Source organism: Macaca thibetana, chromosome 6 (assembly GCF_024542745.1).
Source record: "Macaca thibetana thibetana isolate TM-01 chromosome 6, ASM2454274v1, whole genome shotgun sequence".
In the NCBI taxonomy this organism is placed as follows: Eukaryota; Metazoa; Chordata; class Mammalia; order Primates; family Cercopithecidae; genus Macaca; species Macaca thibetana.
Window position 1 is genome coordinate 64,932,114 of NC_065583.1, and position 26,721 is coordinate 64,958,834.

A 26,721-nucleotide genomic window follows, 5' to 3' on the forward strand; every position below is an offset into this window, starting at 1 on the left:
CATTTAACTTCTCTGGAAGAACAGCTTCTCTACAAACTAACGTCACATCCCTCTTAGTTCATGCATCCCAGTTCTAACTTTTCTGTGATTATATTTTATTTTACTGCCCTATTCTCAAGAAATGTATTTATTATGAACACATGCTGCTGCTTCCCTGTTGATGGGTCTATATGTGTGCATGCATGTGTGCATGTGTGTGTAATTGTTGCAAACACTTACCTTCTAACTGCTGTGGGAGCTGCTTCCAGCTAAGTAGGTGTTCCAAATACCAGGCTGCTCTTATTATGGACTTCGTTTAAAGGAACTGCTATTCTTTTTTTCACACATGCTAATACAATGTCCATCTTTCCTCTCCTAATAGCCCATGAGTCTTGAACTTGGAGTCAGCAAAGTGCTGCCTTTGTACAGCACAAAAGAACACCAGTTTTGCTTTTTTTTTTTTTCTTTAAAGAAATCACACGAGGCCTGAACAAAAAGCTTTTCGACCATTCAGAGGCTGCTTGCATTGTGCAGCTGTTCCTTGACTGCTGAGAACATCTCCCGCGGACAATGCAGTACCTGAAGGGAACACGGCACATGGAGCTATTCAGGAGTTGCAGGACCTGGGATTGTTGCCAGTGTCCTCTGTGGAAGATTGGGGTTCTTTTTTCTTGGTCAGACCCTGATAAGCATATTGCAGTTTGTGGCAGTTGTTGTTTTTTGTTGTTTGCCTGCCAGCATTAGTTTCACAATTTTATTGCAATGATGCCTTCCCAACATGCTGGCACGTAGGGGATTTTTTCTTTCCTGTTTTGCTCCCACCTCCGTGAAATGTACAGTGAGACTTTGATTGGTCATAGTCCACTCACAGTTCGCAATGCATTACTGTGTGGACTGAGTTCCCATGACTCTGGCTCCCCAGGACAATGTCTCTTTCTTCACCAAGCTGATGGTAAATATCTGGTTAGCTTCATCTATTTAAAACCAGCCAAGCAGGAATCCTAGTGCTGGAGAGAGGATTCTTTTGTTTGTTTGTAAGTAAACAATGGACTCAGCTCTTCCTAACTAAAATTAAATTCCAATCACTCTTAAAATAATACCAGAAGGCTAATCCAATTCCAACAGGGGGTGGGAATGGGGTTGAGGGTGGCGGTGGGCAGTTGATAATGGCAAATTTACTGATGCTGGCTGCTGCTTCACCTCTGTGCCCAACATCTGTTTTCATGACTGATGATTCTAAGAACTTTTCTGTGCAAAGGAAATTGTTATGTTACTTGTAGGTAGAAAGAACTGGGTGAACTAAAAGCCATGTGGGCTTTTATCTGAAACCATTTCCTTTTGAGTCAATAGGATTGAGTTGATTGAGTTATTTGGGGGTTGGTATTCAATTTTTTTAAGCATTTAAAAAAATACCTAAAAGCTAAAAGGCTATGCAAAATGACCAGCATATCTTATTGCTTTAGAATGGCATAGAAGACTCTGCTTTAAGCAGTCTCAGCATATGAAAATCAGAATTGTTGAAAAATCAAGAGAGTAGGTGTAATCTGTTTTACAAAATCATTTCTAATAGCAGTCTCTGGAGCAGAAGCTCCACACCTGCAGTTGTAACATGACCTATTTAATAACTGGACATTTGTTGAAAGGTGCTGCCTCTTTCAACATCCCCCTTAGCTCAGTCTTAGCCCTGTTTTTCAAGGTGTGTCAGGACCCCGTGGAATTAGTAGGACATCAATTATAAATGGTGATTCTTTGTGGGTGCCCTTGAACCTCAGCTGATAGGATAGGATAGTTAGCCTAACTGTGATATTACCTTGCCCACAGTTTCTAATCATTCAGACTCCAAAGATCACATACTTATTAGAAACTCCTGCTGCTTACTCATACATACATGCTTACTGCAGCCTCCTCATGCCACCATGCATTCTGCTTATCACTGCAGTTTCTATTTATCTCCACCCAAATCCTTTCTGTCCTCTTCCCCTACCCAGCTGCAAACACATCTTTGTGTTGTGCAGGACTTGCAGTTCTTCATCTCACTTTCTACCCAGCTTCCCTGTTTCTCCCGCAGGTCAGTGACCTTATTAGTTGGTCTAACTTTGGCCTCCCCATTTGGGTAAAACTCCCTCCATCATCACTCCACTTCCTTCTCCTTCCGGGCTTTTGTGCTGCGTGCTCCTCTCACTGAGCTAGCAGCAATCCATTGCCAGGCTACCCTCCTTCCTTCCTTCAGGCCATCCTAGTCACTACTCCCAACACAATATTTGTGTATTTCCTGCAAAAGGATATATATTTGTATTATGCTAAATGCTTTTCTCCCCCAGGCTGAGAGACCTGATTTATGTATATGAAAGGATGAGTGAGCATCTTTCTGACATTTAAAATGCTACAAAACCTAAAATTTGAATTTCTTCAGGTACTCTTTCTTGAGTTACTTGTCTGGTCAGATTTCTGTAGTCATTCTAGACAGCCCTCTGCAGAAAAGTATAAAGTCTTCATCTGTTCATTCATTCATTCAGTAATAACGTGCCCGATCCTGAGCTAAGCAGTGGGTGTCCAGTGAAAAAGGGACATGATCCAAGGACTCAAGGAACTCATAGCCTAGTGGAGACAAAAGATCAACCATCCAGTAAACATACAAGCTCATTTCCCACTACAGCTTATGGTCACTAGCGTGAAAGGAGAGAATGGGGCGCATTGAAAAGAGTGGTGTGGTGAGGAGGGGCTGTCAGGAACCCACATAGATGATGGTTTGGTCAAAGAAGCTCTGTCCTAGGTGGTAAAATTTAAGCTAAGACCAGAAGGTGGAGAAACCAGCCAGAAGCAGTGAGGGGAGGACTTCATTAGGGAGAAGGAGCAGAGGGTACTCTAGGATGTTTGAGACTCAAAAGACAGGCTGGAATGTGGTGGAGAAGGAGGCATGAGCTCTCCAGAGCTGAACATCAGAGCTGTGAGCCATGTAGATGTGGAGTATCTGTGTTGTTACAAGTGCAGTGGGAAGCATTGAAGGTGAGTGACATGGTCTGATTTATGCTGCACACGTGAATTTCAGCAAAACAAAATGGTGGCAACAAAGACAGGGAAAGGAAGGAATTCTAGCTAAATTTAGGAAAAATCAATAAGACTTGCTGAGATAAAGCCATAGGATCCAGTAGATAGGCTGATGGCCTTTTTTGAGAGTAGTTTTGGTGAGGTTACAGAAGGAAGATAAAAGATAGTTTTAGAATGAATAAGAGGTTAGGAAGTAAACATAGGTTGTGCTTGCCCTTGCAAGGTGTTTAGCAATGAAGAAAAGGACTTTGCCCTCACGAGAAGAAAAGGTGGAGAGAAAGGTTCATTTGGAATAGGGAGATAGGCATATTTAGGGAGTATCAGTGAATTGGGAGAGAATGAAACTACCAGAGAAAGGGCATAGAGATGGCTGCCTTGGGGAGGCTGGAGAGAATGAATTCCCAGCACAGGTGAAGGAGGGGCAGCCGTGGACCTAAGTGGAGACTGACTGGAGGGAGTGAAGCCTGGAGGTGTGAGGGATGAAAGGTGAGGGCTGGTGGCCTCAGGACCTTTGTTTGTTCCCTGGTAAAGATCCAGGCCTCTGCTTAAAGAGCAAAATAAATTTTGAAGAGAGCAGTAGGGCTTGGCATCCTAAGCTGCCTCAGGATACTGAGAGGGGCTGCTTTCCAGCAAGAGAAAGGCTGATGAGTGGTTAGTAGCTTTGCTAAATTTGTTTCACAGTCCTTCCAAACAGCTACATACTGTACAATTTTTCTCTGACAGTGCTGCCTCACTCAAGAGTAAAGTATGCTGATATACTTTAGAAAGATTTTCAATAAAAAGGGCTTTCTAAATAACTTTTAGTTTAACCAGGAAGTCATTCAGCCAGAAACCCCCTTCCCCCAAGTATTCCAGTTAAAGTTTTACCGAAACATGTCAGCGTTGAAAAATGCAGAAGGCAGCTAAGTAGGTCTGACTAAAAAGGCGTAAGAAATCCCACATCTGTGCACAGAGCAGCAGTGTCGAGTCTCTTCAACTGTTAGGCATTTCAAACCTGCAATCTCCAATGCACCACTAGTGGGAAAAAAAAAGAAGGAAAAACAAAGAAGGAAATCTATGACATAGAGTAGAAAGCCCATTCAGAGGGTTCCAGGGAACATGTGTGTATTTAGTTGTACAGAGCATTTTGAAATGTTAACTTAGCAATTAACTCATAGCTTTGCATAGTTTGAATTAACAGTAAAAGATCAAAAGGCCAAAACTTTACCAAATAGTTGCATGATAGGATTTATTTTCAAACAATCCTGTAAGAATTTCTGCCATGCCTACACAGGGCCAAGTTAAGATGTGTTTGAGAGCTCTTGGAAGAGGGGGTGCAGAAACCTGATCCTGCACTTTGTAAATTATAAACTGTTTACACCTGTCATCTCTGTCTGGGTCCCTGTTAATGATACTTTAACAATTGGCTAAGTGTGACAAAATGCTAAGAGCCCGGCTCTTTCAGAGCAACCACATCCAGAGGGATTGTTATTCATGTCCACTGGAGTTTGAGAGAAAAATAACAAAGCACCGTGACATACAGAGGACTTTTTTTTTTTTCTTTTCCAGTACCGATATGTCTTTACTGATTCATTGATTTTCCTAGGGAAAAGAGAAGGGAAGGGAAAAGAGTTAGCATGCGTTACAAGATGGTTAGAAAATGGGAAAGGGAGTGTCTGGTACAGCAAAATTAACAATCAAATAAACATACCCCAATGATGGGGTCACCAAAGCCCAAAGGGGCTCAATCTCCAGGAGTTTAGGACTGGGGGGAAGGGATCAGGAAAACAACAGGTAGGTTACAGGCTACCCTCTCTCCTTCCCCATAAATTCAAGATTTCACACAAAGCTTTGGTTTCGAGCAGTAAACGTGGAGTTACATTTGTCTGTCTCCTATTAAACAGCCTTATGACCACTTTGACGTAAGTTTCTTGCACCTGCATAAAAGTTTCTGAGTGACTTGGATATACATTCATATTCCCTTTGTTGGCCGCCTGACCCCACTTTCTATACCGAAGACCCCCAGTTGCTTCTTTCAATTTTAGGATTAAAGATTAAGTAGGCTTGATCCATCCAAAATACAGCAGTGTCTTAAGTGTTTGGCATAAATCACATCAAGGAATGGTGTTGACTTAGGAGGTTGAGAATGTTAGAAATGCTTATTCCTCGGTGCCACAAAGAAATAGCATTCAAACATAAATTTAATTTGCAGCAAGGCAATTTTTACTTCTATAGAAGGGTGTGACTCTTGAATAGAGTAATGGCGAGAGCACACCACTTGAACAAGGGAGGGGAAGGGGTTCTTATTCCTGATGCAGGTGGTCCCTACCGCTGTGTCTTTCCCTTATTGGCTAGGGTTGGACTGCACAGTCTAAGCTAATTCCAATTGGCTCTTTTAAAGAGAGCAGGGGTATGAACCAGAGTGGTGGGGTGAGTGGTTTGGTGGGAAGGACGGTTAGGAACAAGTAACTAATGGTGACTTAGGTTAGAGCAGGTGGGGGTGACTCAGGTCAAAGCAGGTGACCAGGATGAGTCAGGACAGAGCAGGTGACCGGGGAACAGATGTGAACTACTGATTAAAACTGGTGGAAAAGGTTGTTTACTGAAACTAGAAGCAAGGGGACGAAGAGAACCAGAGTGTTAAACTTTAAAATGGAGAATCAAAGAGTAAGAGGACTGAACATACTGACATACTGATTCTTTGAAGAGAAACTTGGGGATCACTATATCTAACAGGAGCAAGGGATGGAGGACGCCTAGTTTCAGAATGTTACACAAGGACTTTCACCACCAGATTTTGAGTGTTTTTAGGAAGGTCCTGGGAAATGTCTCCAGTTGACCAGGAGGGCCCTTCCACAAGGTAGATTGGGCCTAGGCATAACATCCAGAGCGACCTAAGTGCTTCAGAGACACTGCACTACAGGTCCTACAATTCCCCAAAACTGGAGGGACCAATCTGCAAAATGTAGCATTTACTTTGTGTTTAGTCATTGAGTCATGTCCATCTGACCTGCAGAACTGTGGTGGGGATTGCGTTTTTTAAAAAAACTTTATTGACCCCTTTTCTCTACTCTGGATCCTCCCAATCCCCACCGCCTCCCCCAACCCCACACTCAACTCTAGTATAATGCCCTCCACATAGATTAATTGGCACTTATTAAATGTTTAGTGAATGTAAGATTAGGGAAATGACTATGATCAGAGGGGCAATACACATAGCAGTTAAGAATGTGAGCTTCGGAGCCAGTTTGTCCCAGGTTCAAATCCCTATTCCCAACTTACTAGTTAGCATGTGACCTTGGGAAGTCTCCTCATCTGTAAAATGGGGATAATAATGGCATATATCTCAAGCTATTGTGAGGATTAAATGAGTCATTACACATCAAGAGCTAGATCTGTGTCTAACATATGGTAAACACAGAATAAAATATTACTTTGCAAAAATAAATTCCTCTTGGGCAGAGAGAGCTTGTTTGAAAATATACCGCCTAAAGAAAAGGCAAGCATGTATTTTTGATCACTGATTAAGAAAGGTAATGCAACTTCTGGATTTTCATTAGCCTGTTTTTAAAGGTAAAAATTTTAGATAAATGTGGGGTTTTACCCATCAGAAGTCCAAACAGTTTTAAATAAAACTATATACAATTTTATCTTAAAAGCACCCATAAACCCAATATGAGTCTACTTTAAAAATAAGCTTCTAAAATATTTTTTTCTCTTAAAAAAAGCTTACCAGATTCTGTTTCATTTTGGAAACAAATTCACATCTGGGATGCCAAATTTCAATCTTAATACGGTATGGAACAGCTGAGTTATAATTTTTTAACCTCCCAGAACACACAGACCTCTGATGGGAACATGGGAAAGGACATTTATCTTTTCAGCTGCATTAATATGAAATCTGTAATATTTTAGCGAGCTAAAAGAAAATACATATTAAAAATTAAGACCATGTGTAACAGGGAGTGCCTACATAACTACAAGACTGGAATTTGCACAATTACTCTCTGTACAGATTATAATGTCCTTTACTAATTACTGGAAGCAATAGTGCCTTTTTATGTTGGAATGAAAGTAATGTAAACACTGGTCATTTTCTCTTCTAAGATATTTAACATTTACAACATTTAGTTCAAATGAGTATATCTTCAAGGATATTGAATTGTAGCCACTTTCTGAAAACAAAATACAACTCTGAAAGGAAAGAGGGAAATGTTGATTATAAAATCGCTCAATTAATGCCTAGTTTTTGTTGTTGTTGTTATTTTTATTTTTTCTTCTACTTTATTTTAGGTTCTGAGGGTACATGTGCAGGTTTGTTACATGGGTAAATTGTGTGTCATTGAGGCTTGGTATATGAACGATCCCGTCACCCAGGTCGTGAGCATACTACCCAATAGGTAGCCTTCCAACCTGTGCTCCCTCCCCCAACCCGCCCTCAAGCAGCCCCCAGTGTTTATTGTTTCCATCTTTGTGTCCATGTGTACTCAGTGTTTAGCTCCTGCTTATAAGTGAGAACACGCAAGATTTGGTTTTCTGTTCCTGTGTTAGTTTGCCTTCAGCTAATGCCTAGTTTTAGACCATAAAACAGCTCTTTTTTTCACTCTCTCTTTCTTCTTTGAAACAGTGTGGATTTATGGATATTCTTCATGGTTTTAGAACCATTGAGAACTGAGTTTTAATCCTGCTTCTGATGTTCTCCAGCTGCGTGGTCTTCTTTTTTCCCTCCTTTATTATTATTTTAAATTGGCACATAAAAATTGTACAAATTTATGGGATACTGTGTGAAATTTTGATACATGCATACAATGTGTAAGGATCAAATCAGGGTAATTAGCATATCCATCACCTCAAACATTTATTGTGTTTTTGTGTTAGGAACATTCAAAATCTGCTCTTCTAGCTGTTTGAAAATATACAATAGGCTGTTGTTGTTCATTATAGTCACCCTACAGTGCTATAGAACACTAGGATTAATTCCTCCTATCTAGCTGTACTTTTGTATCTGTTAACCAACCTCTGGCCAGCCCTCCTTCCCATCCTTCCTCACCTCTAGTAATTCAACACTCTCTTATAGCTGTGTCTCAAAATACTAAAATAACTGGTTGGAATATAAACTATGTGGTTAATCCCTGTTCACACTAAACAGACTCTTTATTCACACTGGCCAGATTCTTTTTTGGTGTTTGTGTTTTGTTTTCATGCATGAGGTTAATAACACCCTTAGAGACTGTCTGAATGTCCACCCAGTACCAGCAGAGCCTTGGCTTATTATTATGCCAGTTTCACATCTAGAATCCATTAGTTAATTTAACATGGTCAGAGAAAAACTCATTTGTCTTTTTCATGTGTTTCACAGTCAAAGTGACACAGGGTCAGGCATTATCTGCTGGAAGGGGACGGTGAAATTAAAGTCCCAGGGTACAGCCATTCACAGCGGTAGAACGGATTATTATCAGGCTGGATATAATTATAGAGCCACAGCAGTCCCCCACAATACACTGGCTATCTGCCTAGCACAAAGGTTTAGATCCCTAATTTGTTGCAGGCTAGAATATCTATGAAGTAGCCATGTATTTTTGTGTACTATCAATCACAACTTAGATAGGCAACTGCCGCTGTTTGCATTTTGGAAGCTTGGCGGCTGTTAAGCTTCTGCCTGGTTTTCAGACAGGAAGATAGGATACAGGGCTACAGAAAGGCTTTTAGTGGCAGAATGATGATGACACCTCTGCCAGGGTCCTATCGCAAGCTCATTAGCTGAGTGGATATTTGAGCCTAGTCAATTTCAATACATACAAAGTCATCTGTTTCATTAAGTTAATTTACCTGAGCTGGCTGTCCTGACAATCAACTGCTTCTGCAGTATCAGCTTGATATTGTAAAGGCCAATGAGGATGGGGCTGGGCAGGGGGCATTGGTCAGCAAGGTACTGGAGTCTATGGGATTGTACTTCCCTTAAACTGGGCATTTTCAGAAATCCGCATTATATTTGTAAGCAAGAAATCTGGCTAGAAGTTTACTAAGGCTTGCTATTTGCTTTTAGTTTTAGTGAATGAAATTGGGAAATGAGAAGCAAATCGGGTACTATATTAATAATTTAAGAATATTTTGCCAATTGTTAAGGAAGTAAAGAAAGGAAAAGGAAGCAAAAGAAAAGACTACACATTTGTTGGTTAGTTATTTAAACTCTACTGTTCCTGGAGAGTTCTAAATTGCTTTACAACTAGATTCACTTAAATGATATGACCTAAAGGAAATTCTATCTGCAACTTATATCTTGCAAAAGTTGTTAATTAAGGAAAAACCTGTATTGTTTTCCTTCCTTCGTTTGGTTCTCTAATTCGCATCTTTGTTCCTCTTTTAATATGCATTTGCTTTATGCTTTTTAGAGTTGAGTGTTATTAAAATAGTAACACCTGAGTTGGACTTCTGCCTGTAGATTAGTTGGAAGCTGTTAAAATTTAATCTTATCCAAGGTTTTGTGCATCACAGGGTTGACTTTTAACTGAAAGTCGTTACTGTTACGTTATACTGTTAACTCTGACTACGAAGACTAATAATTAGACTCATTAGAACCAACTGGTTTGACAAGAAAAAAATAAAAGAATTGTTGAACCACAAAGAATATGTTAGGAAAACATTTGTATAAATTTGAGTTTAAATGTACACGTTACCAACTTCTTTCTCCCACCACATAGGACATCAGCTCTTAGGAAGAAGATGGAAAAGAATTTCTTCCTCAACGTCACTTATACTTTCAACTTTTCATGGCTTATTGGGTATAAAAGATCATTGTTTTGAAAGTGCTTATGTGAGAAATACTTCCGTGCAAGTAGAAAAAAGCCTGTGTATTTCCTTGTACTGAAGCATTAGGAATAGTTTATTTTATTTAGCAAGGCCCAAATCCATTTGTTTAATTTGGCAATATTCGTCTTTTCGCCATGGTTAATTTTCTTTTTCCAACATTTTGAAAGATCCAACTCTATCCATTTTTTAGGGCAGAAATATTCAATTGCTTCTTTTTAGTTCAGATAAAAAATGTATAATGTTAAGTATGACTGTGAAGAATTAACTTCTGTTTGAATTGATGTTTTGCTGGAGCATTAAGTAACAGTTTAAACTTTATTGTCAGGAGTAGACAAAATAAATATCATCATCTTTTCACACCCAGGAGATTCTGGGCCAGCTATATCTTTCTCAGTTCTTATTTCATTGTCCATATAATTGAATAAAATATCTACTCTAATGTAATTAAGGTCACAGATTTAATAATACAGAACTTGGGGAATGCAAAATTTACTTTTCTCAAGATAACAGTTTCTTCCTCGTGGTGGGCATTATATGCGCTTAAGCTATGCCCTCAGCAATGTAACTAGGTCAGGGACTTCATAGAATGTGAGTGTTGTGTTACTGTAAGAATACCAGCATCTTACATTTCATGTATATTTCAAGACCTGTATTTGCAAGTAGAAAGGCAAATGCTGTGTGTCAGTCTGATGTGGGTTACCTGGGTGTGTATATATAATAGGATTTCTGAGGCTAACTAGCACTAAGACCTTTTAAAAAAGAAAGCCTAGTGCAATCTATAGTAACTTTTCCAAGGGCATCAGTTCATTATAAAGTGAGCTAAATAAGTAATATAAGCCGCCTGGAAAAATTAAAACTTAAAATCTATAGCGTTTTTCTTTCTTATATGACGTGCGTGTTTGCACTTTATTTTGCAGCTTTTTATTTGTATACCTGTCTACCCCATAATTTGTAAATCCTCTGAGGACAGGGATTGTATGTTAGATTATTCATTCATTAATCCATTTGTTTACCAATCAAACATTCATTTGCCCTTGCCAAGTTCACTGACTAATGGTGTGGATAGATTAGTAAACAAATAATGTCAATTTGATGGCTATGATACGGCTCACTCAAGTATTTTCAAAGAAAAAAGAGAGAGATTAGTGGTTAGTTGTCAGTGGGAATCAGGGGAGACTTCACAGAGAAGGTGATGTTTGAAGAGTGTCTTAAGAGAAGGGTAGAAATTCACAAGGCAGAAACGGGAAAGGATAGAAAAGTGGAGTGGGGAGGGGTTGTTAATAGAAAAATGATTTAAAAGAAAAACCGTAGTCATGGGAAGAGTTGTGCAAGACACAAAGGATAAAAAAGAGGGGAGAAAAAAAGGCAAAGGAAGATCCAATAAGAGCCATCCCTCCAAAGCCCTCACCCACCAACCCAATTCAATCGAAGAGTGAAAAATTCTTAAAACTTTCTTGTTAGGGGCAGTTTATTGAAATTCTGGTACATATTCTTAACCTAGGGCAGCTGGCTGCTAGGTGAAAAGATTCCAGAGAGGTTTTTAAGTGCTACTTCCTCCAACCAGCCTTCATCTTTGTAGTGACCACAGCACCTGAAACAGTTCCTTGCTCATAAATGTAGACAATAAATGCTTAATTTAAATTGCTGAAAGTAAATAGAAGTAAAACGGCCCCACCCTTTGAAGTGTTTGTAATGCAGTTGGGAAGAGAACTATAAGCCAAGTAAATAATGACTTAACACCAATGACTATAGGCTATTCCTCCTTTTCACATTGGCACAGTACTGAAAAATATACCCTCCTTTCCCCAAAGCAATAATTTAAGTTTCCACAAGATTTTGGTTAAACACCAAACTGCAGTTACCATCTTCTAAGAAATACAGGCAGCTCCAGTGCAAGACACAGAAGGCTGTGGGTGGGAAGTTTTGAGGACAGGGGGAAATTGGAGCTACAGTAAGAAAATGTTTTTAGGAAACAAGTGATGGCGTATAGGTATAGGAAACAAGCATACAAAATTCACAATGCTGAAAGGTGAGGATACTTTGAGTTTCCCAGTGCCAACCCCAAGGATACAGGGGACTGAGAAGAAAATGGAAGCTTACCTTAATTAAATCACTCTTCATGGGCCAGGAGCTTTTTATCCTAATAACAGCTGTAGGAAGGGAAAGCATCATTATCCCACTTTAGAGCAGAGAAACCTGAGCCTTACACAGATTAAATAACCCAAGGCCACTTGACCACTAATGGAAGGACTAGGGTGGAAGCCCACTAGAATATAAGCTCCATGAAAGCAGAGACCTCTTCTGTTCATTGATAATACTCAGTGCCGGGAGCATGCCTGGCACACAGTAGGTGCTCAATAAATATTTTCTTAAACAACCCAGACTTCAAAGGCCATGTTTACAAAGTGATCAGGGTTGAGTTAGTCACAGATAAGATAAACTTTTGTCCTTGCTCCAGGAATAAAGAATTGTCTAGATAGGCAAATGGGCAGACATGCAAAATAAATATCAAACTAATGGCAAAAACAAGATAAGAAAAATGAAGAGTTCAGAGATGCCATTGCCTAGATCTTTGCCTAAAATACTTGTGCTAGTAGAAAAATGGTTTCCTTGTTTCCTTGTCATTGACCCAATAGCTATAACACAGCATAGAGCATCTGATCCTAACCCCTAAAGAATAAACTCTAAAAATTGTGTGTGTGTGTGTGTGTGTGTGTGTGTATACATTACCCATGTAATTATACACACATTCTATAGGAGGTTAGGAACCTGTGAAAATAAATGGTATGTTGAAAGATGTCTTTAACCCTAAGTGTAGCATTTGCTAGTGGAAACTCTGTAAGTACTGTTATGTTTTTGGTGGTGACTGTCATGATTTTTTTTAGAGGTCTGGCAGCTGCCCTCTTGATATTTATGTGTTTCTGGCTAGGGAACCTAAGATTCACAACTCTGAGCTTGTAATGAGGAAAAGAAGACAATACAAATAACATGAAAAGGAGTATGAATTGGATATCGTCAGAGAGACAAATCATATATTCCATTCTGCTTTAATTGGAAAGCAGTTCTTTCATGGGGTTACTTTCCCTTCAGCTGAGATAATTAAGTCTGGACTGACACTGGTGACCAGCTACTGATGATAAATAGTCAGTTACTAACAATGCAGCAATCAGTAATCAAAATTTATAATATTTCCCAGGTTACCAGGGCACAGTTGAAGAGAAAAGTGGGTTTGATAAGACTGGGAGATAGGCTTCCTCATGCAGTATTCACACGGCTTCTTCTCCATAGCATCTGGGTGGGATAATTAGGTCTGCTTTATTTCAACCTTGTCATAAAAGAAAATATACCTATTGTTTGTGTTTGCATTAGAAATACTTTGCACGCCCCATGCTGGAAAAGAAGTTTCTGTATGGCTCCCTGTAATTTTTAATGGATTACATTATATTTTGTAAGTGGGTTGGCATGAGGGTAGGTGGGCATGAAATAAACTTAGATATTTTTAAAGCCACTCCATGCAGCTGGCACAAGTAAAGGTCTTTGAATCATGGTTAATATTCTTGGGCTGTGGCTGAAGGCACTGAAATGGAAGGGATTAAGATTGTAATATGGATGCCATTTGTATTTGTATCAGCGGCTCCCATACTTGTCTACTCACTAGAATCACCTGGGGGTCTACTAAACTTTTCACAGCCCAGGTCACACCCAAGCCACTTACGTCACAATCTCTGGGTGTGGAACACAGGCATCTTTAATTTTTGAAGCTCTCTAGGTGATTCCAGTGTGCAGTCAAGTTTGGAAAGCACTGGTTTATACTTACAGTTTTATATGTACTTTTGCATTTGGTTATGGATAGAGCAGCACGTACTGGTGGAGTGAGGCAAGAGAACATGCACACTCCTGTGGGTGCCACCTGCCTCCAAGGTTCAAGCTGGAGTCCAGTTTGGAATCCGAAACTGCTGTGTAGGCTGGGTGCAGTGGCTCATGCATGTAATCCCAACACTTTGGGAGACTGAGGCGGGTGGATCATTTGAGCCCAGGAGTTCAAGACCAGCCTGGGCAACATGATGAAATCCATCTCTACAAAAAATACAAAAATTAGCTGGGCATGGTGGCGCGTGCCTGTAGTCTCAGCTACTCGGGAGGCTGAGGCAGGAGAATTGCTTGAACCTGGGAGGTGGAGGTTGCAGTGAGCAGAGATTGCATCACTGCATTCCAACCTGGGCAACAGAGCAAGACCTTGTCTCAAAAAGAAAAGAAACTGCTGTCTCCCACCCCAGTAAAACCTTAAACCCCAAGAGAAAAAGCATAATGTGACCCACTCGGTGAGAAAAGCAACCTCAAAGTGGTCGAAATAGACTCGGCTCTGAGGCGAAGAAGAACCAAAAAAGGAGGAAGCATGCCTTTGCTCCTTTCTTAGCGCTTAGCTCAGTGTTGAATAAACGAATAAAAAGAGAAAAGAGGAGGCGGTCATGTGCAGCTCACCTCCCAGAAAGGGTACTGGGATGGGATGGAGGAAGCTTTCATTGATCACATCCCTGCACAGTGGGCACCTCTCCACATTGCCCTCCTCGCTCTCCCGATAAAGTCTTTTTTTCTCTCTAGTTTAGTCAATCTCCTGTCTTCTCTGGGAGCAGTCATTATGAGATGGTCTAAGATGACTGTCCCAGAGGAGGACACTCATTCAGCTTTTAAAATGTCAGGTGTCCTTTGGGGATGCTTCAAAAGCAGCATTTGGGCTTCCTTTGCCGTGGGAAGTGAACAGGAAGAAAGGCCAGTGAAGCCAGAGAACATGGGGGCAGCCCAGAAATCAACATGCAGATAGAGAAGGGGGGGAAGAAAAGATTCCCATCTGTGGTACTGGAATCCCACTTATAGAAAATAGAATAAAAAATATGAAGGTTATTTGCTTTGAGCCCATCTGATTCTTTTTGTTAGACTTCATTGCGTTCTCAATTTGAGTTTGCTACATTTTTATTTGAAAGCTAATAAATTAGGCAGCCATTCATATGGCACGCAGGCAGGTTTACAGTGCTGTGTAAACCACCAGCCGCCACATACATCCATCTGCGTCACAGATCAACTAGAATTATCACTACTGACACCACAATGCCTGTAAATTCCCTCACCCGCATCCTGTACTCCAGAATATTACTATTGGCTGACCATACTGGGAAGAGATGGGATCCTGGGAAAAATCCTTTTTTCTTTCTAGTTTAGTGGGAACTGGCAGGTTATCAGTAGGTCTAAGCTCCAGGTTTGTCTCTAGAGACAAAGAGTTTAAAAAATAGTAACTAGTTTTATTTTGTTCTAAAAAAGAAACACATGCACAAGAAAAATATTGTCAATAAAACATAAAAGAGTACAACATAAAAAGTGAGTTTCTTACCCAAATCTGACCTCCTAGTCCTCCTCCCTCAGAGACACTGTTACTAGTTGCTTATGTATGAGAACTGCAATATTCACAACACTTTAAAAAATCAATCAGTCTTGGCTTGTATTTCAAGTTTCATTAACAAAAATAACCCCCTTTACAATCACTGGGGTACTCAATGCACTGATATTTAAAAATACCCAAAGCTATTTGGATCAAAATCAACAAATATTTAATAAGTACCTTCAATGTGCACAATGTTGCCTAAGCAAGCCATTTCTAGTGAGCATTTTACACATATATGTTTCATACTTTTTTTCTGGTGAATAATCAACGAATCTAAAGTTATGTTAGTGGAAGGGCAGTCAGTCAATCTTTGTTTTAAATGTTTTTATCAGAAACAAAAATGATCCATTTCTTTCCCTAACCCCTCTAACGTCTCAGCCTTTCACACATTCTCTCATTTGAGCTCGGTTTTAAGCCGAGACATCTGGGTAGATGGTATGTTCTGGCCAGAGTACTCTCTCTCATACCTTCTCCAGATGGATTGGCTCAAGGATCTAATATTCCCAAAAGAAATAAAACGTCCCCCAAGTTGCCGTTGAGGAAGAGCTGCAGTGCTTTCTATTCTAAACACACAAGTGTTGTAGGATGAGAGACGGTCATGACAGAGCCAATGTCCCCACCCACAACTTGTCTGCAGAGGGGGAGACTTCCACAGTCTGTAGCCCACTGCAGGATACTAGACTGACTGCACAGCTGAGAGCCCCGTTACCCCTCAAATTCCAGCCAGCTACATCTGTATGTCTTCTTTCCTGTTGGCTGGCCCAGCTGTTCTGGTGTCAAAGTTATGAGTCACTGGGAAGGGCTTTGAGACAAGAGTAGAGTTAAACCATCTCCTGGGGTCTGTGTGTCATTGGCAAGCGAGCCTTAGTAACAAGCCAGTGCTTGACATTCCCAGGAAGGCCACACAACCAGAGCTTCACTTTGTGTTCCACACTCAAGACCTCTGGGCTTTGTAGAGTGAAAAAGAGGTAGAGCTGTATAGATGCTGGATGTCCTCACCCCTAGAGGCTTTCTGTCATTGCCCATGATGTTCATTAGGTTCTTGCCATCTGTCTCCTTGCAAATGCTTTTGGCTGTAGACCTATATCCTATACAATTTAGTCAAACTAGGAGACAAGGAATGAGGATTGCCCAAAGCCTGAGGACTTTCTTTTGGTCTTTTGATTCCAGGGACATTATTACAACAACAGAGCCCTGGGAGCAGCTGCCAGCAAGAGTTTGAGTCCACAGCAGGATCCTTCTGGACCATCTGTGGCTTCCTGCTCTGAACAGTACTTCCTCACTATGTGGGAGGAAAGACTTGTCAGAGGATCCAAGAACCATAGGCAGTCAGGTTCTCCATGGGGACCCTAAACGTTGTCTGGTCCAGCCCCGCAACCTATGTCTAAATTCCTGGAGAGTATTCCTTCTGCCCTAGCACTCATCTGGCCTCCCCATCCCCTTAGGTAGGCTAGTCCATGTGTGTGTTATGGGGCTGCTAGAAAATTCTTCCCTATTTTGAGCAGAAATTACCTTTACAGTTACTACCCATTGATCTTAGGTCTACCCTCACAACTGTCCTCTAGGTTTCTCTTCAGATATCTGAAAATGCCAGTCTCCGCCCCTTGCATCTCCCCTTTTCCTTGTTTTAGTACTGATTTTTCAGAAATTGTCCTGATATTCTTTTTTTAGAGCTTCATTCACTATTTAATGAATGTTTGTTGAGAGTGTACTGTACATTAGACTTTGTTCTTGAATGGGAGGGATACAGTGATTAATAAGACAAATTTACCCACACAGAGCTTACATTCTAGTGGAGGGGAGGAACAGACAAAAGCAAGTAATACTATAAATGTGAAAATATCAACTGGGAACAAATCCATTGCAGAAATGTAGAATAAAATGATGAAAAAAAAAAAAAAAAAAAAAAGCATTGGGTTGCTTTGGGGGCTCAGGGAAGGCCTGTCTGAGGAAGTGACATTTTATGATCTTGGAAGAAAGATCATTCCAAGGTGAGAGAGCAGAAAGTCCATGAGGCAGGAATGAGAGCTTGTGCATTTGAGGAAAGCAAGGCACAGGGGTTGGAACAGAGTGGGAAATTGTGGAATGGAACATGATGGGGTCAACCAGTTGGGTGGTGCCTTTTGTGCCCAGAACAGAGGGTTTTAATTTTGTTGTTAGTACATTAAGAAACCACTGGAAGGTTTTATGGAAGGGAGGACATAACATGATCTATGTTTCTAAAAGACCATTGGTTGCTGTGTGGAGATTAAATTGAAGGAGGGCCAAGTGGAAGTAGAAAGATTAAGTAGATAGCTATTGTCATAATGAGGCAGGAGCCGAGGTTGGGTTAGATTAAGAGGATTGTAGATAGAACGTAGGGAAGTGGGCAGATTTGGCATGTGCTTTGGAAATAGAATTCATACTTGGATATTATGTCTCTTGGTCCTCTTAACTCACAGTGTTTAATGTAAGTATGTATTATATGTATAGTGTGTGTGTGTGTGTGTGTGTATGCACACCATCGTTTTAGCCGCTTATGTATAGTCTGCAGTGGTCTGGAGACTCCCCAAGGGCAGAACCCATGGTTCAGACCATGCCCCCAATATCCGCACTGTTCCCGCACAGTGCCTTGCTTGCACGTATTAGAAACAGCCATTTCTAAAGTGACTGAATTCAATGAGTAAATGAACAAGTAAAGGAAAATTACTAACAAAAGCAATTTCTGGGTTTAATTGAACAGTGAAAGGAACATCCTTTCAATGCCTACACACTTGTACGATATTTTCTCACATCTCATATTCTTGCTTGTACCTCCCCAGACACTAAAAAGGTAACCTGTGATGTACAAAAGCAGTGTTCCTTTGGAATAGAGTTACTTTCAAAAAAGCTGGAAAAATTATTGATAACGACTCCGCAAATGTACCTTTTGTGTGAGAATGGAGGAGGTGTCCTTAGCTCCCTTACTTTCAAATCGTGGAGCCGTGTCCCAGCTTGGGGAATCTTGCAAGATTGGAGCTCCACACAGTACTTTGCTCTCCCCTCATTGAGGATTCTGGAGGACACTCAACCTTTCTTTCACGCCTTAGTGCTGCTGGAAAGAGCTGATTAAATAGATATGTGAAGAACACATCTGCCTATTCTTGCATAACACTTTAGAATGACTTTTTTTTTTTTAACTCTTTGGAGAGATGAAGACTATATTAACCAAATATGAAAAATATTGTGTTTGAGAAGAAAATTATTCTGACTTGGTCTTTTAGTTATTCAAAGTGAACCTGGGGAATCTCCTCTTTGAAAGACGTTCATGTGTTATTCCTCTCCATGTGTTCCATAGCTGTGTCTTTTCCTTCTCACGGCTCAGACCTTGAAATCCTTACCAGTGAAAGCCCGGATGATGCAGGTGGACCTCTATGCTTCCCACTAACCAGGGCTAAGTAGCTTCTAGAGACGTTTATCCATTTTCCATGCCTCCATTTCCTCCCAAAGAAAGGCAAGCACCCACGGGCAGGGATCCTTGTGCTGTGCTAGAGTGACACACCTGGGCATGCCTGCAAGGCTGGGTGTGTGTCTCACACTCACTTTCTCTCTGATTTATCCCCTCTCTTTTGTCTGACCTCAGCACTTTAGTTTGGTTTCTTCTTGTCACACTCAAGCTTATTGGATAATTTCGCTTTTCCTCCTTATTCTGGTGTGGCAGAGATGGTAATTATAGTGATTGCTGTGCTATTAATTATGGGAATGGTGATTTTAAAATTTCATTTAGGGGTTAATTGGTGATATTCATGTGCTGTCTTCCCTCCTGATAATTGGATTGCAGTAATTAACCTCATGTCCAAGTTATCTGCTATTAACCATTTGCCTCCATTTTATTTCAGACTTAAAATTGATTACATTGTTGTCTGACGCCCAATGGCCACTTTGGGAGAAAGAAAGGTGAGGGACAGCGAGTGGAGGGCACCTCAGAGAGGAATGGGAGAGAGTCTGTCTTCCTTTTCTACCACCCCTACCTGTTGTCCAAGATAACAGTTGTCCTCCCCAAATATTCCAGAAATCCAAATTCTTCATTTTATTATCTAATCCCTAAATTTCTGGGGTTATTTATCAAAAGAAAGTTACAGGTATTTGAAAATTAAAGGCAGGGACATGTAACAAAGCAGAGGGCAGATACTGCCCGCTGACAATTGCTTCCGATGCCAGGGATTGGAAAATGCCATGACCAGGCATTTCCATTGGGGAGAAAATGATTACAGGCTCTGACATCATGGAATCTCCTTTGGAGAAACCACCACCAACTGCACAAAAAGCCTGTGAAGTGCATCTGTTTGCTACAGAGAGAGGAAGGAGTGCTGACTCCCTTGTAGTTGGCTATCAGATGGGAAGAAATGCAGCTCCCTCAGGTGGAGGGGTTGCTGAGCCTGGGGAGGCAGTCACTTCTGCGGCTTCTGGATGGTGTCACTTACTCATGAGAGGCTTTGAGACCTTGCTACCAAGATTACATCTGCTCTGGGAACATCACTTACTTTGTGGAAGTCTGTCCTTGTTGGTCCCTTGTCTGGAGAGGAGCCTGGAAAACTGTCATCATAAGCCCAGAACATAGGAAATGAAAAATAAGTAACTCAGTCAGCAATTCCTCATCTCTGCATTATTCTTGCAAGTATGATAGGACATACACTTTTAAAAATATGTGAAATCAGATTACTTTTTTTTTTAATTCTGTGAGAGTTTCACAACACACTGTGGGATAATTAAGATTCATTCTCGTTTTAGCAAAACCAGTGTTGAGAATTTACTCTCAAGGATTTCCTTTCTCCATCACTTTTTATCCTGTTTTTAATCTCTTCAAGAATGAAGGCATGTAGTTTCCCAATCTTTTTTTTTTTTTGAAACCCTTGGGTCACATATGTTTCAGAATTTTAAGTTGTTTAGATTTTAGAAAAGTAACATGGGACACATACACCAGTGGAGTCTGGGCAATATCTAATAATCATACCTATTCATAATTTGCAGCAAAATGTATAAATATTCATTCTAAGAGGGATAAATACGGACTACAAATAGTCTCATGCCAACTCAAGCTTGTCACACAATGAGTAGAAAAAACATTTTGATTTTCAGGGTTTTTGTTTTTGTTTTGTTTGTAATTCCAGATAAGAAATTGTGTACCTGTACTCCCGAAATGAACTTGGCCTCATCCAGATCTAGAGAAACAGGGGATGGCAAATCGTATTTTTCTTTAAACTTAAGGAGCCTCAGGGCGGACTTCAAAAACAATGAACACCAAAATGATTCCTCCAGATGCCGCCTCAGTATGCTCAACCACTTCCCAAAGAACAGAACTGCTCTGTTTGTGCGGTGACCCTGAAGTCACCTGAGTAAGGAGTCAAGTCATCAAGTGGTAGAGACATTCAAACAAACCCATAATTTCCTAGAATTTACATTCATTTGCTCTAAGGAAGCATATTTTCAGGATGTTTGGGAATAATTATTAATTCTGAAGGTAGGATTTCACATTAAAAGCATATGAACATTTTATGGGGTGGTACATCCTAGATTTGACTCTGGTTTGGGAAGAGGCACCTAGTGAATGGTCTTCTCTCCACCACAATGCGAACTGATAAACTGCCTTTGGAGAACACCTATGTTATTTTGCTAAGTATATCAAGCCAGGCTAATGAGTCACTTTTTACATGTAAAGTAAATGAGCAAAGCCAATAAAGATATTATTAATTTCAGAAAAAAACTGAAATATCTATCAAATTTAATAATAGGTTTAAATGTGTGGGTTTGCAATTTTCACCTAGCTCACTGAGACATAAAGCAGGCTTTTTATGGATAAATGAAATGAATTTCCCCAAAAATGTGGGAAAATTATGGAAATTCAAGATACAATTCTTCCATATCATATCTGTTCTCGATGTGTCTGGACATACATAGATAAACAGAGAATCCATTGTGTATACAGATACTTTACTGATAATAAGCACCAGTCAGCATAAATATCATGCTTGGTTATGGAGCAGATCCTGAAATGATATTATGCCTCTTTTTGTATAATCAGAAGCTTGTAATCAAATAGAAACTCTATTTTTGGCTTTCAGGGTTCTGGGAAAGCATCGGTGCTCATTGAAAGAGGCAGGAAATACAATGAGGACTGACATAGGCGACATAGGCAGCAAACACCAAAGGACCTGACGCCAACATTTTAGTTCAAGGAAATGTTTTCACTTTCTTCCTGATCGTGAGACTGTTTTACCAAAAATGTTAACAAACAACAAGAAAACAGTAAGGATTTATAGGGTTAGGTCAAAGTTTAAATCATCCGTGACTGATGACATTGTTATTTGGGGCTGTTATTCAGAGCTCAATGGAGAGACCTGCAGGTTGTTATTAATTCTGTGGGAGCCACGTTTGAAGTTGACTTCCACTCTAAAAGTGGGCAAAGAACACATTCCTGCAGCCGTTTGAGCCTAAGCAATCCCAGGCAGACTGGAGATCAGGAGGGTTAGAGTTGTGACTGGGAGATTCTATTTCTATTAACTACACTGAGAGTAAACAGAGGAGAAATTATTAGGGAGAGTCGTCCTGTCAAAGTTCAGCAATTGCTTTATTTTAGTTTAAATCCTCTCAGGACTTTGACAAAGGTATGTGGAAAACTCTAGTTGCTAAATTATCTCTGGTTTTCTCCTTTAAAGTCACTCTCCAGATATCTTTTTACTGGCTAGGAAAAATGCTTGGATTCAGGCATATTATTTTTTGCAGTGTGCTTCATTTTTAATAAAATTACAAAGAAAAAGTTAGGGAGAGTAATGCAAAAATAACCCATATACTCAACACCTCAAGCAAATAAATACCAATACTCTGAGCTTATACTTCAGAGCTTCCCCCGCCCCTTCTTCTCTGTCATATTCTTAGAAAAAATAGTAATCAGACACAATCTTTATTCTCAGGTATAATATTTTAAACCAAACTTTCAGTTAAAGGAAAAAATCCATCCATTACTTTAGACAAATGTTTGAAATTCCTTAAGCAAAGAATGAAATAGTCTAATTTGGTGTCTGCAAATCCAGTAAGCATGGAGTTGTCTGTTTTAACACCCTGCCTGGCCCTTCTACCTGAAATGTCTTGGCTCCCACCTGCCCCCTCCACAGTGAACAGTCATGCAACCCTCTAAGGCTTTCTCCAACCAGAAGCCTTTGCCAGTCATCCCACCTTACATACCTCTGCAACACCTTTACCTTCCAGGTGGTATTCTTGCCAACAGAGTAATAATTTCTTTTTGAAAGATTATTGTTATTTGTTTATGTGTTCTATTTTGGAACAATGAGCAAAAGCTATGGGGACCATCCACTGAATAGTGAGGTCCTGGGGGTGATGCAAGGGGAAGGGCCATTTCCATCTCTATCTCCATCCTCTTAACACAGAGCCTCCAAGTAGAAAACAGGGAGTTGGTAAGATGGGAATCAGACAATGGTAGTAATGAACATCAGGCAGCAAGCCAAGGAGAAATGAATGAATTCTGGCTTCCTTTCTGAAAGTAGCGTAAGGCAGGGAAAGAGCTCACTAAGAGGAGTCAGGAGTTCTCAGCTGCTGCTCATCTTTGCCACTTTTGAGCTGTCCTACATTTGGCAAGTGACCATTTTGGGCCTCAGTTTTCTTAACAGCAAATTATAGGAGGCATTTGTTTCTGCATCTGAAGCAGATGTTCAAGTTCAGCAATATTGTAAACAGTTTACACAAGTTTACAAGAAAAAAACAAACAACCCCATTAAAAAGTGGGTAAAGGACATGAACAGACACTTCTCAAAAGAAGACATACATGTGGCCAGCAATATGGAAAAAAACTCAGAATCACTGATCATTAGAGAAATGCAAATCAAAACCATAGTCAGATACCATCTCACACCAATTAGAATGGCTATTATTAAAAAGTAAAAAAAAACAACAGATGCTAGCGAGGTTGTGGAGAAAAAGGAACACTTTTTACACTGTTGGTGGGAGTGTAAATTAGTTCAACCATTGTGGAAGACAATGTAGTGATTCCTCAAAAACAGAGGGCAGAAATATCATTAGGCCCAGCAATCTCATTACTGGGTATATACCCAAAGGAATATAAATTGTTCTGATATAAAGACACATGCATGTACATGTTCATTGCATCACTGTTCACAATAGTAAAGACATGGACTCAACCTAATTGTCCATCAATTATAGACTGGATATAAAGAAAATGTGGTACATATACACCATGGAATACTATGCAGCCATTAAAAGAAACAAGATCATGGCCTTTGCAGGGACATCAATGGAGCTGGAGGCCATTATCCTTAGCAAACTAACACAAGAACAGAAAACCAAATACTGCGTGTTCTCACTTCTAAGTGGGAGCTAAATGATGAGAACACATGGACACATGGGGAAGAACAGCACATACTGAGGCCTGTCAGAGGGCAGGGCATGGAAGGAGGGAGAGCATCAGGAAGAATAGCTAGTGGATGCTGGGCTTAATACTTGGGTGATGGGATGATCTGTGCAGCGAACCACCATGGCACACGCTTACCTATGTAACAAACCTGAGCATCCTGCACATGTACCCTGAATTCAAAATAAAAGTTGGAAATTAAAAAAAAAAAACGAAAATCAAGAGGAAGGTTTGGGAATGAAGGTAATGATTACAGTCTGGGGACATATTGTGTGAGTTTTACAAGTAAGCCATACATCTAAGTAGAATTTTCCAGAGGAATTATACAAAATCAGGTCTAGAATTCTAAAACTAAAGGTTTAGATTAAGAGTTAAAAATTAGGTGCCTTGCCAGGTGTGGTGGCTCATGCCTGTAATCCTAGCACTTTGGGAGGCCGAGGTGGGCAGATCATCTGAGGTCAGGAGTTCGAGACCAGCCTGATCAACATGGAGAAACCCCGTCTCTACTAAAAATACAAACTTAGCTGGGCATGGTGGTGCATGCCTATAATCCCAGCTACTTGGGAGGCTGAAGCAGGAGAATCACTTGAACCCATGAGGAGGAGGTTGCAGTGAGCCAAGATCGCACCATTGCATTCCAGCCTGGGCAACAAGAGTGAAATTTCCATCTCAAAAAAAAAGCTGCCTTTATAGTGGATACCCCCATTTACCGTGATATGATTAGTATGCATTGCATGTCTGTATCAAAACATCTCATGTACCACATAAATATATACACCTACCATGGACCCACAAAAATTACAAATAAAATTCAAAAAAAGGTAGCCACCTTTAAGCCAACAACAAACCAACAAAGAACGTTTACAAAGATGGAGACAGCAAAAAGCTAGGGCATGCCGTAAGTAAGCCTGGTTAAGACTTGCAGATTTCTGAGATGAAGATAGTTTGCCACAATACTTTCAGGCCTACTAAGGTCATGACTAGAGCCCAGTGGGCCATGAGACTGTATCTGAAACATCCAATAAAGTGCAATAAATGTGCAATAAACATCCAAGTAAAGTGCATTGGCTCGGGGCTGTGTGTTTGGGGTGGGGGGTGGTGGGTAGAGAGAAAGAAAACCGGCATAGCAAAGAATCAACGGAAAGGCAAGACTTGCCTTCTCCCTCAAAAGATAATAGGTATACAACCAACCTTTATTTTTCGAAAAGATATTTTTTTCTAGAAGTACTTACGAATTCACAGTTTTTCTATGCTTTTGTGATAGTGGTTTCAGATCTAAAATGGAACATCTATTACACCCAGTCGATATTTATTATTATCTTCCATTGAATGCCATCATCACTCTCCAAAATGTGTTGAAGTTAGGTCTGTGGCATTTCCCTTTCCTCCAAAATGGGTGTTTTATGTCTCTGTTAATGGCTGAGAGGAGGAGGAAAGAAAGACCGGATGGTTTATTAAGAGGCTGGAGCTATTTTTCTCATTTGCCCGAACCTTATATCTTAATGCAAATATCACTGAACAGGTGGCCCTCATGGTTCCTGCAAACTGGGTACAGTAAAGGTTTCAAACAGGATCAATGGGCCCGGGTTGTTTCTAATTACAATGGGATGTGTTCTTTGACCCAGCTCTGCATCCTGTGGATAGCAGCACCCTCCTAATGCTGCAGTCCTTGAAACAGAGCTGTCCAGGTCAGTGAAGGATACCTACTATTTAAACACTCATTACTTCTTTAAATTTTCCTCTGGTGCAAGAATGATCAGCAGTTCCAGTCTCTGTGAAGCAGGTTTCCAGCTGGATGTTCAACACAAACACCTGCTTTCCCATCTCTCTCTGGACAGAGGTTCCTTATTGACTTGAGATATGTCCACATCTGTTTATCCTATCAGCTACTGAAGCAGGCAACTTTGTTCTTACCCTTTGCAACTGACACTGTTCTCTATGATGTGTTGATGTTAAAACATCACGGTTGAGGGAGGCTGCAAGCAGGCAAGTGGTTCCACTTAACACAGTGTTGTTCGTGAGAGAATCAATTTCTCCTAAAACTGGTTGAGAAGCATTTGCATCTTTCTATCACCTTAAGACTGCAATCACAGGGCCATAAAGTGGAATGAGGCTTTGCATGCCTACATGTTTGGGAGCAACTGTGTACTCCCTTTATAGATTTTTATTACTGAAGCCATTAGGGACTTTCAGCCATTTCATCCACATAAGCATAGATGCATCAGCCTATATATGATCTTAAGTGCAGTTTCCATTTACGCCAGCACCTTTCTCTTTCCAATCTTTCTTCTGTTCCTTTTTCTTTAATGCCCTGGGAAGGACATAAACTTTGGCATTCTACGGACCTGGCTTTGCATTTTGTCTTTACCCTTTGACTACTGTGCTGTAAATACAGTTGGTCCTTTCTATCCATGGGTTCCACAGCAGTGGATTCCACCAACCACTGATAGAAAATATATATATATTTTTAAATTGCATCTGTACTGGACATCTACAGACTTCTTTTTCTTGTCGCTTTTCCCTAAGCAATACAGTGAAACAACGATTTACATAGCATTTACATTGTATTATGTATTATAAATAATCTAGAGATGATTTAAAGTATACAGGAGGATGTGCATAGGTTACATGCAAAAAACTATACCATTTTATTCAAGGGACTTGAGTATCCCCAGATTTTGGAATCTTTGGGGAGGTCCTGGGACCAATCTCCCACAGATACTGAAGGACAACTGTATTTACTATGTGCTGCCTAGACATGTTGCTTCACCTCCCTGAATCGCAGTTTACTCTTGTGTTTACAACAGAGATAATAAGGCCTTTCTCTCTGGGTTGCTGTGATGTGTCAATAAAGTAATAGGCATGTGTACCTTGCACACAGAAGATACTCAGTAAACCCCCACTTTCGCCCAGTCCTTTCTTTATTTTCCACATCATTGTGTTTCTTTGCATTACTGTGAATGCCATGATTTACATTTTTTAAAAACCACACAATGTTTGTGGGACTCCCAAGACGGACTCTCCAGCCTCTCCAAGTGCCCATCTCCAGAGATAAGAAGCTCAGTGA

At 40.4% G+C, this 26,721-nt stretch overlaps 2 protein-coding genes across 9 annotated transcripts in view; both read left to right on the forward strand.

Annotated features, from left to right (window-relative positions):
• ATG12 (autophagy related 12) overlaps positions 1-26,721 on the forward strand; it is a 1,142,999-nt gene that overhangs the window by 346,325 nt on the left and 769,953 nt on the right. Inside the window, exon 1 of one of the 2 annotated variants that reach the window (XM_050793113.1) lies at positions 14,646-14,649. The exons of the other annotated variant lie outside the window; for it this stretch is intronic. The gene's annotated coding sequence lies outside the window, so the exon portion shown is untranslated. Of the gene's footprint in view, positions 1-14,645; positions 14,650-26,721 lie in introns of those variants that run through there. 2 annotated transcript variants of the gene reach the window in all.
• The window catches only part of SEMA6A (semaphorin 6A), a 133,835-nt gene that overhangs the window by 37,575 nt on the left and 69,539 nt on the right, over positions 1-26,721 (forward strand). For 2 of the 7 annotated variants that reach the window (XM_050793041.1, XM_050793044.1), the window contains exon 1: positions 3-1,013. The exons of 4 other annotated variants lie outside the window; for them this stretch is intronic. The gene's annotated coding sequence lies outside the window, so the exon portion shown is untranslated. Of the gene's footprint in view, positions 1-2; positions 1,014-26,721 lie in introns of those variants that run through there. One more of the 7 variants, XM_050793040.1, reaches the window with a different exon arrangement.